The following is a 14,134-nucleotide window of genomic DNA, read 5'->3' as shown; positions in this document are numbered from 1 at the left end:
TTTACAAATAAATAAGAAGTTGTTTTAATATGAACATAACTGTTGGCACGAAGTGCCAGGATCTAAACCTGCGTGTGTTTGCTTTAAAGCCTTTTCAAGTCTCTTTAGACAGAGATTTCAACCAAAGGATCACAGCACATCCATGCATTACAATCAGTTATTGAGGCATTAAAAGAAATTTGGCATTAATGATAAAGTACTAGTGCTTACACTTGATTAGCTACCTCTATAAATTGAAATAAATTTAAGAATATCGCCATAATAACCATACTCTTGCTGACTTGCATCTAAAATGCTTTCTTGAGCAGTAGAAAAGGGGATAGAATTATAGGTAATATACCCATGAAACAGGCACACATTCATAGAGGTATAGGACATACACAACCATTAGACTATCCTCTGATAGGTTCATTTCTTTAAAACACTGGTAATGTTTTAGACCAGCAATCTCCAAAATGCTTATCTTAAGTCCTTTTATAAAGAGGTTTTAGTATGCACCCTTCTTGGCCTGGATTCTTTCTCCAAGAGTCTAAGACAATGGCATCTGTGCAGGGAGTTCACAAACCATTCACTAGTTATCCACAATTCACAAATGATTCCACCAAGTAGAACAGGAATGGGCACTGGAAAAAGGAAAAAAAAAAAAAAAGCAAAGGGTCAAAGGTCAATCCAAAGTTGCAAAATTGAGCTGGCTACTACTTTGGGTTGATGAGGTCAGAGTCATGCCGGGGATCCTGTGAGGAGCCATGCAGAATGCACTTCAAAACTGTCCGTGTGGGACTTGAGACAGGCAACTATTTATTCACCGGCTGCCGCCTTACACTGAGTCCTGATGCTACCCATTTGTGCATGCTTGAGAATAACTGGACAGGGGGAGAGAAGGACCAGAATAATAATAAGTGAGAGACCGACAGAGCAGCTGAAGCATGAGGCTGATGGGTTACACCTGTGCACAGCTGGTTGCCACACAATAGCTAGAGCAGAAGGGTGGAACAACAGTATGTGAGCCTGGGCGCATGGGGGCCCCCATACCCACACTGAAGCATGTGTATTCATGCATGTGTTACTCTCGATCCATCTTAAATATGAGTCAAGTTTATTTTGTTCTTATTTTTAGATACAAACCAAAACAGAAATTTTCTTCCCACCACCCCCATGTATGGCCTTGCTAACCCCTCGACTGCAGAGTCCATTTTGGAGACCACAGATTGAGACTATACAATATTCTCCTCAAATGATGTTCAGGACATTTTCCCTGGCTACTTCTACTAAGAAAACTGGCGATGTTCACTGCAAACAGAAAGTCCAGTTGAGAAACTCAATTAGACCATCGACTTCCTTTGTCAGGTAACAGCTGTAGTTAGTTCTATCTGAAATTAAAAATAATAAAGGTCTTTTTTAGGAAGCGTGACATAGTAGGATGGTTCTCAAATTTGAGCGTGTATCAGAATCACCGCTGAAAAGTGATTCCTAACCCATATGGAGACAGATTGCTGGGTCCCAACCTCAGAGTTTCTGATTCAGTAGGTCTACAGTGCGGCTCAAGGATCTAGATTTCCAACAAGTTCCCAAGAGATACACACTCTATTGGTCAGGAAGGAGGGGCAATAGAAAGAAACCACGGGCCTAGGCGAAAGAGCATGGGCTTTGGCATCAGACAGAAAAGTCCAGGTTTAAACCCAAACTCCACCACATGGTGTCATAAACTTTTCTGTGTATCAGCTGTAAAATGGGAATTATTGCCCCTGCATAGAGTTTCTGTAGTAAGTAAGGGAGAAGATAACACTAGCAAAGGGCCCAGTGTAGTGCTGGGCACATTATATGTCTCAATGAAGCATCATCAGTAAAAATAAAGTGCTAATATCATCGATTATGTCAGCAAATAATGTTAAAATAATAAAAAGTAATTTAACAGACTTAACAATAATTTGACAGAATAACAGCTTTCTAGGCCAAGTGGTTTGTTGAAAAATTGAGGCTACCACAGGACTGGCACTGACGTTTTGGTTTTGATCATCGGTTCAGGATTGTCCTGTTACCACTCATGTCTCCAGTTTCTCCTTCTCACTCCCCCACCTGCCCTAGCCTTTGTGTTGCCATTGGATCTTTCATGGAAGTTCATGAGAGAGAGAGAGCTCCACACACCTGAATACTAACACGCAGAGCAGGGTTCCACGGCACTGGGCCACCAGGCAGTTTCCAGAAGACCGGAGACTGATCTCTCCCTCGCTTTAATAAAAACGGGATGATAAAAACTGCCAAGTGTCCTGTGAAGCTCTAGCTAAATGTTTTAAATTTTAAAATACAAAATAGTTCAGGTTGTCCAGTCTGCCAGCAATATTTTCAACTCTACATTTCTTTTAAAATGTCTGTATTCATCTTACAATTATTTTTACCATGTTGATTTGCTCATCTACAAATGTATGCTGCTTAAGTAGTAGTTTAAATGTAAATTTTAATGAATGCTATGAATCAGTGCCTAATTTGCACATTTTGTTAATTACCTGTGGTTTAGGATAATCCATCCAAGATGTTCCCTATTACCCTGGATAATTAAGAGTTGACCTATTTTCAAATTTTTACAGCTCAAATAGAATGAATTCCAGTCAATTTTCTTTCCTAATAGAAAAAACATCATTTATTTAAATAGCCTATCAGACATAATTGGAATGTAAAATCTTGGGAAGAAAATTGACTTTCAAAGGTCATGGAATCTATCCTCCTACCCTTGGGTAGACTGTCAAACGAGCTAGAAAAGCATATATTCCATCTTTTACAGCATATTTGTAAAATGTCCCCAAGAATGTGCACCAGCATGAGGAGTGACCAGCTTCTCGCTCTTCAACATCAGAGCCCTTTACTTAAGCAAGGTCAATCAGAGCACTTGCCAATATTTCCACATGTAAAGTTGCCAATATTCACAAGTACAATCATACATACAAATACACCCAGACACGTCAGAGACACATCCTCATATGTAGAGGCTTCCCACTAAAGATTCACAGAGCAGAGAGTGCAAAAAAAAGTGATCTTCCTTGGATACAACTCATGGTCTTTTTATGCCTAAAGGAAAAACAAAATCAAAGGTTTCCCCCCTGAGGTTTCTCCCCACTCAAAAAACTCTTTAACTTATGGGTCATATTCACATTTATAAGATTCAGAAGCAGTTTTGCTGTAGGCTCTTCCTTGGCTTGGCAATAGGAAATTTTTTTTCAACTGATCATGCTCTTGCCTGTATCTCTTTCTGTCAAGAATCCTACGTTCTCAACAGGTGATGGTTATTTAAGAGCCTTTCTCAGTTCTTCCTCAAGACTGTTCTGTCAGTCTCTGTAGGAAGCAGAATACCCCCTGGGTTTTCTTATAAAACTCTTGGAATTCTTCATCTGGAATCTGCCTGTTTACCTCTTCTGTTTATACCCAGAAAACCATTTCTACATATAACAAGTTTACCTCCTGGAATGCAGTGGCTTTCTCTCATTCTCATACACTCAAGCCCACCTACTTGCCATCCTCTGCTTACACAGCTCCTCATCTTGAAGACTAGCCCTGAAGTAAGGCAGGAGAGCCTGCCTCAGAAAGCCTTTGACTTAATATTAAGCTGCATGTTGAATGCTGATGCATTGAGCCTACCCTTCAGTTTCTCTGCCTGGGTCTTGCTCTTCTCACCCAAAACTTAATCTACCCAACAGTCTTTCCATCTTAGTTGTACCAACTTTCTTTTCTTGTCAATAGAATAAACAACTTCAGAATGATCCATGATGCTTTTCTTTCTTTCACATCACATATCCAACCTATACTCGTAGAACACTAAATACTTTTTGTTGAATTGAAAAATTCCTTCTATCCTGCTATGCAGGTCCCTTTGCAATATGATTTTGCTGTTCCTCCCATCAAGAGAGGGAGTCTTTTCCCCCACTGGTTCTATCTGGATTACTCATGTGACTAGCTTTGAAAAACAGAATGTGGCAGAAGTAACATGTGACCTGGATATAGGTACCTGCCAATATCACATTCCCTCTTCTGGAATACTGTCCTGAAGACACCACATAAGGAGGCTAGTTTAGTTCTAGAGAATGAGAGGCAGAGTATAGGAAAGCCAAGGATCTCTGGCATGTGAGATAACCCATCCTGAACCTTCAATACAGACAGGCTTCCAGCAAATGTAGCCATAGGAGTACAGAAGAAACCATCATAGGAACCATCTGGTCAACCCACAGATTTATTATAAATAATAAACTGTTTTAAGCCACTAAGTTTTGGAAATGCGTTGCCCAGCCATTTCTTACCACATGCACTGCCACCATTTTGAATGCAACCACCACTAGAATTACTTCTTAGCTTCTTACCTGGCCTCCCTACCTTTGCCTTTGCCCCCTACAATCTCTTCTCAACACATTACCCAGTGTGATTCCTTCAAGCTACAAGATCATATCACTCCTCTGCTCCAAACCTATCAAAGGCTCTTATTTCACACAGAGTGAGAGCCGAGATACTTACAATGTTCTACATGGCCCAACACTGTTTAGCCCCCTCATCTCTCAGACTTCATCTTTTAGCGTGGTCTTTCACTCCACTCAGCTTCAGCTACATTGGCCTCCATATGTCCCTAAGCATGCCAGGGATGTTCCTTCTGCCTGCGGTGGTCCTCTACCAGATATGTCCATATCTCACATCACTCACCTTCTTCAAATCTTTAAGTAATCACCTTCTCAGTGAAGCCCATCCTCACCACCTTATTTAAAATTGCACTTTTCTAGGACTTCTTATTGCCCATACCCTTTCTATAGCTCTTTTCACTTTCTATTGTTCTATATAATTAACTTGTTTGTTGTTTATTGATTGCCTTCCCTCATGAAGGCAGGGATTTATGTTTATTTTGTTCATTGATTCCTTGCACATAGAAGGCACTGGATAAATACTTCTTGAATCAATATTCATTATTTATAGGAAAGGTCATCAAGGTCTTTGATAATCCATTTTAAGGCTTAACAAATCTTAGAGATTATCAGAAACTTCATGAATGTTTTATTTGAATTTCCTATTTCAAATATCCTTTCATCATTTTAAAAAAATAGTATGGAAAACACATACACACTCAAGTATGGTATTTATGTTAATTAAAACAGCCTTGAGGCACTTGGGTGGCTCAGTTGGTTAAAGCGTCGGACTGTAGCTCAGGTCATGATCTCATGGTTCATGAGTTCAAGCCCTGTGTCAGTCTCTGTCCGGACAGCTCAGAGCTTGGAGCCTATTTTGAATTCTATGTCTGCCTCTCTCCATGCCATCCCCCACTCATGCTCTGTCTCTCTCTCTCTCTCCAAAATAAACAAACATTAGAAAAAATTTTTTAAAAGACCAGCCTCATAGCTGTCATGAATCGAAGCATGGAAGCTGTATCTTTCCCTTTTCCTCTCCATCCTTTCTGTCTTGAAGACTTTGAGTTCAGCTAAGCCTCAGCTTTCTTTCTCCAGCAAGGCTCCCACAGACCTGCTTTGCTCTGCCCTTTGTCCCCCATTCCCTATTGTGCAGTGAGCTCAGATGCCTACAGGCAACTACTCAAGTTGTTCTCCATGGAAACAAAAGAAATAATGACAGCATATACATAAAACCAGGAGCAGGTAGTAAAAAAATATATTTTTTATTTTTTTATTTTTTTATATGTTTTATTTCTAGAAGAGAGAGAGAGAGGGGCGCCTGGGTGGCTTAGTCGGTGAAGCGTCCGACTTTCGCTTAGGTCATGATCTCGCGGTTCGTGGGTTCGAGCCCCGCATCGGGCTCTGTGCTGACTGCGAGCTCAGAGCCTGGAGCCTGGAGCNCAGGCTCCAGGCTCCAGGCTCTGAGCTCGCAGTCAGCACAGAGCCCGATGCGGGGCTCGAACCCACGAACCGCGAGATCATGACCTAAGCGAAAGTCGGACGCTTCACCGACTAAGCCACCCAGGCGCCCCGGAAAAATGTATTTTTTAGAATGTGTTTGAACTTAAATGACCATCAACTTAATATAGACTGCTATATACTTAGGATGTTATATATAAACCTCGTGGTAAACACAAACCCAAACCCTGTAATAGACATACAAAAAATAAAGAGAAAGAAAGCCAAATATAATACTACAGAAACTCAGCAATCACAAATGAAGAGAACAAGAAAGGAACATAAGAGTTATAAAAACAAGAAAACAACAAAAATGGCAATAAGTACATAACCGTCAATAATTACTTTAAATGTAAATGGCCTAAATGCTTCATTCAATCAAATCACTTATGGTGGTATAATGGGGGAAAAATATCCATCTATATACTGCCTACAAGAGATTCACCTCAGACCTAAAGACACATACCAACTGAAAGTGAAGGGATGGAAAAACAACATGCAATGGAAGGGGAAAAAGAAGCTGAGGTAGCAATACATATATCAGAAAAAATAGACTTTAGAACAAAGACTATAACAAGAGACAAAGAAGGGCGTTACATAATGATAAAAGGATCAGTGCAAAAAGAGCATGTAACATTTGTAAACATCTATGCACCCAACATTGAAGCACCTAACTATATAAAGCAAATACTAACAGACATAAAGAGAGAAGTTGATGATAATACAATAATAGTAGGGGACATGAACACCCCACTTACATCAAAGAATGGATCATCCAGGCAGAAAAATAAAAAATAAAAATATCAGTGTCTTTGTTGACACATTAGACCAGATGAACTTCACAAATACATACAGAGCATTCCATCCAAAACCAATAGAATACACATTCTTTTGAAAGTGCTTGGAACATTCTCAAGGAGAGATCACCTGTTAGTCCACAAAACAAGTCTCAATAAATTTAAGAAGACTGAAATCATACCACATATCTTTTCTGACCACAATTGTATGAAACTAGAACCCATTTACAAGAAAAAACTAAAAATAGAACATGCAGAGGCTAACAAACATGATACTAATCAATAAGTCAACAAAGAAATCAAACAAGATATCAAAAAATAGAGACAAGTGAAAATGGAAACAATGGTCCAAAATCTTTGACACATAGTGTAAACATTTCTAAGAGGGAAATATATAACAATACAGGGCTACCTCAAAAAATAAGGAAAAGCTCAAATAAACAATCTAACCTTACACCTAAAGGAGCTAGAAAATGAGGTGCCTGGGTGGTTCAGTCAATTAAGCGTCCAACTTCAGCTCAGGTCATGATCGCATGGTATACAGGTTCAAGCCCTGCGTTGGACTCTGTGCTGACAGCTCAGAGCCTTGAACCTGCCTCAGATTCTGTGTCTCCTTCTCTCTCTGCCCCTTCCCCACTCATTCATTCATTCTCTCTCCCTCTCTCTCTCTCTCTCAATAAATAAACACTAAAAATTTTTTAAACAAAATAAAGAAACAAAGAAAGAATGAAATAAGAAAGAAAATAAGACCCAAAAATCCCAAGGTGAGTAAAAGGAAGAAAATAATAAAGATCAAAGCATAAATAAATGAGACTAAAAAAGAAAACTAGGGGGAAAAAACAAATGAAACCAAGAGTTGGTTCTTTAAAAAGAAACAAAACTAATAAACACTTAGCCAGACTAATTAATAAAAAAAAAGAAAAAGGACCCAAGCAAATAAAATAAGAAATGAAAGAGGAGAAGTAACTGATACCATGGGAATACGAAGAATTATAAGGGAATACTATGAAAAATTATATGCCAAAAAATTGGACAACCTAGAAGAGGTAGATAAATTCCTAGAAACATAGGATCTTCCAAAACTGAATCAGGGAGAAACACAAAATCTGAGCAGACAAATTAGTAGTAACAAAATTTAATTGGTACTAAAAAACTACCAAAAAATTAAAGTCCAGGATCAGATGGATTAACAGGTGAATTCTACTGAACATTTGAAGAAGAGTTACTACCTATTCTTCTCAAACAATTTAAAAAAAATAAAAGAAGAAGGAAAGCTTCCAAATATATTCTTTAAGGCCAGCATTACCCTGATATCAAAATGAGACAATGACACACCACACACACACACACACACACACACACACACACACTACAGACCAGTATCCCTAATGAATGTAAATGCAAAAATCCTTAACAAAATATTAGCAAACTGCATTCAACAATACCTTAAAGAGATCATTCACTATGATCAAGTGGGATTTATTCCAGGGATGCAAGGATAGTTTAATATTAGCAAATAAATTAAGATGAAACACCACATAAACAACATAAACAATTTTAAAATACACGATCATTTCAATAGATACAGAAAAGCATTTGACAAAGTTCAACTTCTGTTCATGATAAAAACTCTCAACAAAGTGGGTTTGGAAGAAACATCCCAACATAATAAAGGTCATATATGAGAAACCCACAGCTAATATCATACTCAATGGTGAAAAACTGAGAGCTTTTCCTCTAAGATCAGGAACAACACAAGGATGTCCGCTTTCACCATTTTTATTCAACATAGTACTGGAAGTCCTAGCCACACCAGTCAGACAAGAAATAAGAAACATCCATACTGGTAAGGAAGAAGTTAACCTGTCACTATTTGCAAATGACATGACACTAGACATAGAAACCCCTAAAGATTACACCAAAAAAAAAAAAATTAGAACTAATGAGTTTAGTAAAATGTCAGGGTACAAAATCAATACTCATAAAATGGTAGCATTCATAATACACTAATAACAAAGTAGCAGAAAAAGAAATTAAGAAAACAATCCCATTTACAAAATTATTTTTGCAAAAATAAAAAATAAAATAAAATAAAATAAAATACCTAGAAATAAACTTACTCAAGGAGATGAAAGACCTGTACTCTAAAGACTATAAAACATTAATGAAATTGAATACAATGCAAATGGAAAAATATATGCTCATGAAATGGAAGAATATTGTTAAAATGTCCATACTACTCAAAGCAATCTACAGATCCAATGTATTCCCTATCCAAATGCCAACAGCATTTTGTTCTGCAGAACTAGAACAAATAATACCAAGATTTTAATAGAATCTCAAAAGACCCCAAAAGCCAAAGGAATCTTGAGAAAGAAGAACAAACCTGGAGATATCACAATTCCAGAATCCAAGATACACTACAAAGCTATAGTAATCAAAAGAGCATGATACTGGCACAGAAAGAGACACATAAATCAGTAAAACAGAATAGAGAGCCCAGAAATAAGCCCACATTTATATAGTTAATTAATCTATGACAAAGAAGGCAAGTAGTTTTCTCTTCAGCAAATGGTGCTGGGAAAACTAGACAGCTACATGCAGAGAATGAAACTAGACTATTTTTAACACCATACACAAAAATTAATTCCAAATGTTTTAAAGACCTAAATGTGAGACCTGAAAAGAATAAGTCCTATCAGAGAACATAAGTAGTAATTTTTGACATTGGCCTTACCAACTTTTTTTATAGATATGTCTCCTGAGACCAGGGAAACAAAAGCAAAAATAAACTATTGAGACTACATCAAAATAAAAGGCTTCTGTACAGCAAAAGAAACCATCAACAAAACAAAATGCAACCCCCTGAATGGAAGAAGATATTTATAAATGATGTACCTGATAAGAGGTTAGTATCTAAAATATATAAAAAACTTAGACAATTCAACACCAAAAAAAAAAACACCCAATTTTTAAAAAGGGCAGAAGACCCAAATACACATTTTTCCCAAAGACAACTTACAGATGGCCAACACATGAAAAGACGCTCAACATCCCTAATGATCAGGGCAATGCAAATCAAAACCACAATGAGATACCACCTCACACCTGTCAGTATCAGGTCCAGAAGTAAAAGGACAAGAAAATCAAGCATCGGCAAGGATGTGGAGGAAAAGGAACACTTGTGCAGTGCCAGTAGGAATATAGACTGGTAATAGCCATTGTGGAAAACAGTATGGAGATTCCTGAAAAAAATTAAAACTAGAAATACCATATGATTCAGTAATTTCACTACTGAGTATTTACCCCTAAAGTTAGGGGTAAACACTAATATGAGAAGATATATGTTTCCTGCAGCATTATTTAAACAGTCAAGATATGGAAGCAATCTAAGTGACAATCAATAGATGGATACATAAAGATGTGGGGGAGGGAAGGGGAGAGGTGTACACTCAGAGACGGTGATTTTATACAACCAAAAAAAAAAAAAAGAATGAAATCTTGCCATTTGCAACAACATGGGAGACCTAAAGGATATTATACTAAAGTGAAAGTATATAAGTATACTTATATAAGTATAAAGTGAAAGTATATAAGTCAGACTGAAAGAAAAATACCATATAATTTGACTCTATGTGGAATCTAAAAAAACAACACAAATGAACAAACAAACAAAAAGCAAAATCAGATCTATCAATACAGAGAACAAACTAATAGTTTTCAGAGGGAAGGAGAGTGAGGGGATGGGCAAAATAGGTGAGGGAGAGTGGGAGATACCAGTTTCCAGTTATGGAATGAGTAAGTAATGGGAATAAAAGACACAGCATATGAAATACAGTTAATCATATTCTAATAGTGTTGTATGGTGACAGAAGGTAGCTAGCTACATGTGTTGAGAGAGCAGAGCAAAACACAGAGAGAAGTTGAATCACTGCCATATACTTCAAACTAATGGAACATTGTGCATCAACTATACTCAGATAAGAAAATAAAAAAAGGAGAAAGCCATGAAGAAAGAAAAATCAGGGAACTAGACACAACATCTGGAAACCAGGAGAAGGCAACTAGAATTCCCAGAATGATGGCAAGGGAAGTTCCAGAAGTACCTGCAGCAATTCAGTCCACGTGTCTTCAGAAAAAGAGAGATAATTAACTGACAGTTTTGACCACGTGCAAAGTTATATTGAGAGGCATCTAAAAACCTGTTGGAAAGTACAGGAAGACCCAGTCTTAGGTTGAAGAAAAACAGGATAAAGATGAAACAATTATTCGCTACAGAAAAAAAATGCTGCATGCTTGAAACAAATATAATGAAAAGCACTCTGTTCTCTACAAAATTCCAGCAAACATCATATTTAATGGTAAAACATTAAAATCATTCTTGAAATCAATCATGAGATAAAGATATTTGCTACTACCTCATCTATATAGTTTTGGACTGGAAGTCCTAGCTAGTACAATATTGTAAGGAAAAGAAATAAAAAGCATAAAGATTAACAGGGAAAAACATATTATTGCCATTATTTGCAAACAACATAGTTTTGCACATAGAAAATCCAAAGAGTCTACAGGTAAAATATTAAAATTCATAAGGAATTTAGGAAAGCATCTGGATACAAAGTCAATATACCCAAAATAATTGTGTTCCTATATAAAAGCAACAAACAGGAACATTTTTAAGACTCTACCCTTTATAATACATCAAAAAATTACAATATTAGGAATAAATCTAATAAAAATTATACAAGACTTCTGCCTACAAAATATATAGGAGAGAAAATAAAGCTACTTATATGAATAGTACAATACTATATGTATGTGGATTGGAAAGCTCAATATGGTCAAATTTTAGATCTCAAGTTAAATGCAATTCTAATTAAAATTCTAGAAGGGTTATGTTGTTGTTACTGATATTGACGAGCTAACTCTAAAATGTGTATGTACATAAAGAGATCAAAGAACACTCAAAACAATTTTGGGGAAAGATTAAGTCAGAGGACTTTCAGAAAGCAAGGATTAACATTACGTCACAGTAATGAAGCTAGTGTAGAATGAATACAAGGATAGACAAATAGAAAAATGAAACAGATGGAGTCCAGAAACAGACCCACAAATACACAGAAGGCTACCATACAACAAAGTGCCTGCACAGTATAGCAGGAAAGAAATATATTTTCAGTAAATGGTTCTAAAATAAGTTTTTAATCCCACAGGATAAACAAAAAGTTGAGAATGTAACAAAGACCAAGAAACAGTATTTTAGTGTTTGAGGCTCTGCTGTGGACAACCAATTCCATCAACAACAGACAAGATGTGGCTTTTGACCCCAAGAAAAAATCCTCAGTGCATCTTCTTTCTTTGTAAGACCATCTTTGATTTTTGCAGAAAAGGGCCAACAAACATGTAAATATGTTCAGGTAGGGAAGACTCTGGAGGAATCTAAGTGAACATACTTTACTGAATTTTGGTACATCTCTTGACAAATACTAGCAATTCTAAAACTCACTCCATTCTCCTTCCAAAGCTTATTCCTGACTTCTGGTGATACAGAAGAAATGCTCTTTATTCTATTATTTTTTAGAAGCGTACTTAAAAGGTAAATATATCCCAAATCTGACATGTTCGCTTCCATGTATAGGAGATTTTTCACTTCATTTTCCTTCTGAAAACAACATCACTGTTTGCTCATTTCATTTTGTAACTAACTTTTCTATTATTTAAACCATTTACTGAAATAATATGACAAAGTCCTTTCTTCCAAACTTAAAACCCAAGAAAACCCATTCCCATTGAGTTCCCAATCAAATCTGAGAATTTATCAAAGGAAATGTAGGCTTCAAAAAAAATACCGTTGAAATGACTCTGATTTTTCTCTCTCCAAACTCCTAAAATTAACTTTGAAACCTCTTGAACCTCTGCATATTTCAAATTCTGGTACCTAGTACAGTGCCATGCTCCCTGCAGGCATTCAATAAATGTTAACTGTTTTGAATTTAAATTTAATTTGAAGGCTTTGAGGGAACTAAATTTACCACTTTTTTGTAGCTTTTTGCTTTCCACCAAGGAGCCTTTTCCCTGAATTTATTGTAAATTAATTTCAGAACTTAATGTTTAAATGAAGGCAAAGCAACTCAATACACAGCTTGACAAAGCTGAAAATAAAAAAAGCTGTGATAATCAAACTGCTTGGGTACCTTTGCAATAATTCTCACAGAAAATCAAATGGATAATAGTCGATGTGTTTAGCATATTCTAGTCATCACAATAATGGCTCTTTTTAAATGGGCTCCAAAGGGAAATGCTATTGAGTATTTCATCGATTCACAGTAACAGTTTTGTTAAAGAATATTCATGGAGGCCTGTGTCACAGAGTGCATTTATAAAAGCCAATAACTACTCCAACTCTCTTTGGCTAGAACTGAAATAGTAATGACAGATCTTCAGCCCTTCACCTTGGTACAGAGCCTATTTCCTCTACTTTTTCTTGATTTTATTTTTGCCAACTAGCTCATTCATTCTCCAGAACAAACCATTTTCCCAAGAAACAGAAGATGAACTAGACCAGGAGAGTAAGTTCTGCCTATCGGGGGGCCTGCTGAGGAAGGCATTTCCTCCCTTGCTCTTTCCCATTCTTGCTCTGGGTCCTCCTGAAGCTACCCGGAAGAGAGAGGAGGAGGGGAAATTGTTCTTACACAGAAGGAGAGAGTTTTGTGAATACAGCAAAAGTGGGGCTACAGAGAATTTTCCCACACTGGTTTTCTAGTGCCAGCATAAAAGGCCAAATGTGAAAGAATCTTTCCACCCTGGTGCACATTGCCCAGGAGAAAGAAAAGAACTAGGTGTTCTCATTTTAATCTTAGGCAACACAAAGAAAACAATCTGGGACTTGGAAGAAGACCAGAAGGACCTAGTTAGCTACTCCTACTATTTTTGCGGGGGGGTTTATAAATAAAACTCAGAGTCTCATCAAAATAAATGTGTAACTGAGATGTGTCCGGCATTGTGGGCAGCCTCTTTTCCTATCTCAAGCCCACTTAACACAGGTCTTCAAAGCAAATCTAACTCTACAAACCATTAGTGAATATCTGAGATTTACGAGAAACTGAATGAGGAGTCTGGGAAATGGTTACATGACGTACTAGATGTAAAAATGTTCTTTAGAGCCCTATGATATATCTCTATGGTACCCTGTGGTAGCTGGTATTCAAGATGGCCCCCAGTGACGCACATTCCTTGGCATCTATGCCCTTGTGTAGTCCCTGTCTGCAGTGAATCAGAGCTGATCTGAGTGATCAGTAGAAGTGATGGTGTGCTACTTCTGAGGCTATCATAAAAGGCATTATGGCTGCAACCTGGCCTCTTAGATTGCTCACTCTGAGGAAAGCCAGCTACTGCATCATGTGGACACCCAAGTTAGCTCCATGAAGCAGCCCACATATAGAAGAACTGAAGCCTCCCGCCAAC

This window comes from Crocuta crocuta, unplaced genomic scaffold (genome assembly GCF_008692635.1).
Source record: "Crocuta crocuta isolate KB4526 unplaced genomic scaffold, BGI_CrCroc_1.0 scaffold175, whole genome shotgun sequence".
NCBI classification, from domain to species: Eukaryota; Metazoa; Chordata; class Mammalia; order Carnivora; family Hyaenidae; genus Crocuta; species Crocuta crocuta.
This window is presented reverse-complemented; position numbering follows the sequence as displayed.